Source organism: Corvus kubaryi, unplaced genomic scaffold, assembly GCF_017639235.1.
Source record: "Corvus kubaryi isolate FWS band 111438036 unplaced genomic scaffold, C.kubaryi_AGA036_p1.0 37179, whole genome shotgun sequence".
Lineage (NCBI taxonomy): Eukaryota > Metazoa > Chordata > Aves > Passeriformes > Corvidae > Corvus > Corvus kubaryi.
The window spans coordinates 836,972-839,993 of record NW_024581049.1 but is presented as its reverse complement, the minus strand read 5'-3'; the positions used below and the strand labels follow the sequence as shown (position 1 = coordinate 839,993).

The 3,022-nt window shown below is 53.5% G+C and overlaps 1 long non-coding RNA gene across 2 annotated transcripts in view; it reads left to right on the top strand.

The window, feature by feature from the left end:
• Positions 1–2,625, top strand: part of LOC121661582 — a 2,965-nt gene extending 340 nt beyond the window's left edge. Inside the window, exon 2 of one of the 2 annotated variants that reach the window (XR_006015035.1) lies at positions 129–2,625. This is a non-coding gene — a long non-coding RNA (uncharacterized LOC121661582). Of the gene's footprint in view, positions 1–44 lie in introns of both variants that reach the window. The other variant, XR_006015034.1, reaches the window with a different exon arrangement.
• The last annotated feature ends 397 nt before the right edge of the window (positions 2,626–3,022 follow it).

The window sequence follows — 3,022 nt, the reverse complement described above, 5'->3', positions numbered from 1 at the left end:
GGGTCACACCGAGCAGCGCCGGGGTCACACCGAGCAGCGCTGAGGTCACACCGAGCACCGCTGGGGTCACACCGAGCAGCGCTGAGGTGGCACCGAGCAGCGCCAGGGTCACACCGAGCAGCGCTGAGGTCACACCGAGCAGCGCTGGGGTCACACTGAGCACCGCTGGCCTTTCTGCTGGCGGGAGGGACGGGACACGGGGCCGATGCCAAGGAGCCGATGCCAGGGTGGCCGTGCCTGGGAATGCCCTGGAGAACACGGGATGGGCTGCCCACGGTGCCTGGAGCTCAACTGGACTTTTCCCACCACCACCACCACAAACTCTGGGATGCGGACATCTCCTGCCAGCCCTGGGGCGCAGCGGGGCTGCTTTGGATTTATGTCCCGGTTTTTTTCCATCCATAAAGGAGGGAGATTTCCTTCCCTCTGTCTTGTCTTTGCTTTTTGGGTTTCTTTGGGAATGGGGTCGGTCGCTCTGCAGGAATCCCCTTCTGCTGGAAGACAGAACACAGCTCTCCAATGCTCCAGGAAGCTCGGGAAAAGCACGAGGGGCTGGAACACCTGGCGCTTTGCTCTTGGAGTGGGGAAAAAGGAAATAAACACAAACGCTGGGAATGATCCCTTTGGATGGACGTTCCGGAGAGCTTGTGGAGCTGCACTGGGGCATCCCAGGCTGCTGCCATCCCGCCGCCCCTGGAATCCCTTGGATCCATGCCTGAAGGGTTTGGCCGGAACGGGGCTTGGCTTGGGCTGGGTTTTCACTGTGACCACTAAGGCTCGGCTTTGCGGGACGTTCCTTGGGGAGGAGATGGGAATGGAGGAGCTGAATCCTCCCCTTGCTCTTCCAGAGGGGATAACAGAGCTCTGCACGGCCTGGGATGCAGCCTAAGGACTGAAACCCAAGCAGGGATGAGCCCTGTCCCCTCAGGGTCCGGCAGGGATCCCGCCGGCTCCAGCGGTGAGGAAGAGGAGGCAGAGCCATGGCTCAGCCCCAGGGTTGATTGGATCATAGGGAAGATCCCAAAGTCGTTGGAAAGACCCAGGACTGATGGTTTTCCTTTGTTGTCTGAATCCCCAGGACTGACGGTTTTCCTTCGTTGGTGTTTAAATCCCAGCACAACCCGCGGCGCCGGAGAGAACCCGACCCTGGCACCCCCAGGGCTCCCCTCTGAGGCTGCCCAGGGTGCAGGTCCCGACCCTCCGGTGCCTTCGGGAAAGGCCGGATTTTCCAGAGCAAGCTCTGCAAGGAGATTTAATTAAGATATTTCAATTAAGATATTTCAATTGAGGTATTTCAATTAAGATATTTCAATTAAGATATTTCAACTGAGGTATTTCAATTAAGGTATTTCAATGAGGTGGCTCTTAATTAGCTGGAGACCTGTTTGTGGAGTTTTGTTGTCACCATGGTTGTGATCTCGATGGGGTCCCATGGACACTTTGGATTTGCTCTTGGAGCAATTTAAATGGGAAAATTTGGGGGAAAAAATGGTTGTTTTGACTCTGTTGCTTTGGGAATTAACCTTCCCGGAGCCAGGGATGCTTTGGCCCCTGAGGGCCAGAACTGGGGGGGTTAAGGTTTTGTAGCCCTGGTGGGGGTTACAAGACGGCAGAAAGGATTTGAGAGGGCAAATGAATATTTCAAATAACGATAAATATTTATCTCCACTGCCACACCCCCACAGTTACAGAGGTATGGAAGGAAATGAAAGCCCTGGGATTTCTCATTGCACTGGGATGCTCGGGTGGGATTTGAGGTTGGGAACATGGGAGGTTTGGGCTGCCTTTCCCTGGGGTACAACCCAAAATGATGAGCTGGCTTCACTGTGGGGTAGGGAACAGAGCCCCATGTGTGGATCAAATCCTCGAAACCCTAAATCCTCATTTTTGAGCTTTCAGGCTCAAAATCCTCATGGTTTAGGTTCTTGGAGCTTGGAAAAGGCCCTGTTGGGTGTTTGGGGTGGTGGTGCTGGGAGGGACCATTTCCATGTTCATCCCAGAGGGAGGATGAGGGTGAGGATGAAGGACGAGGGTGAGGATGAAGGACGAGGGTGAGGATGAAGGATGAGGATGCTCCAAAAGATGGAACACACTCAGAAGGAGCCTGGCGCCAACCCAGTGCCACTTTGTGCTGCTCCAGAAGGAGTTTGGACTCCTGGGTTTGGTGATTTAGAGGTTTTTGGCCCTGTTGGGATCACACACAGGGGAGTGGCATAAATCAAGGCCACCCCCAAATCCCCATCTTTTGGAACAACCCGGATTTAATCTTTGGAGCTTGCTTTAAAAAAAAAAAAACCTCCCAGCTTAATCTTTTTAATGCTGCCTTTCAGAGCTGCCTCCTTAATCTTCTTCATTCCATTTTTCCCCCTATTTAATAGTCTGAACTTCCATAATGCAATTTTTTTCTTCACTCAAGCTTAACCTCGTCCCTCTCAGCTGGTGTTAAGTTGTAATCCCGGCACTTAAATCCGTCACAGCTTCGGGAGCGAGGAAAGCTGGAGGTGGGAGGGCGAGAGGAGCCTGGGCAGGACTTTGGCAGTAATTAAAACATGAGATAAACACACGGAAAAAAATAGGTGAAAGTAATTAAACTGCTAATCAGAAGCGATTGAATAATCAAAAATATCTCCTGTTTCCATGTGTTTGTGCTCCGCCTGGAAAGGGATGAGAGCTCCAGGAGAATGTTTTGGGGCCTGGAGCCGCCTTTTGTGGTGTTAATGATGTCACAGCCCTCGTGTCACCTCAGCTCCACGGGGGCTGTTGGAGTTGGTTCTTGGAGGGAAAAAGGCTTCGTGCTGGTGGAAGTGATCCGGTGCCTCCCCCCACGGAGCTGGGATGGAGCAGAACTTGGGCAGGGTTTTTTGGGACAGCCCATCTCACAAAACAATTGGTGGATAATATCATCTCTCCGTGAGCAGAGCCACGGGCACGGGGGAAAGCCCGAGGGGCTGCCTGGTGCAGGTGGAGGCAGCTCCTCCCTCCAGCAGCTCCTGCTCCGGGGCTTTTCAGGGATTCCTGGTGG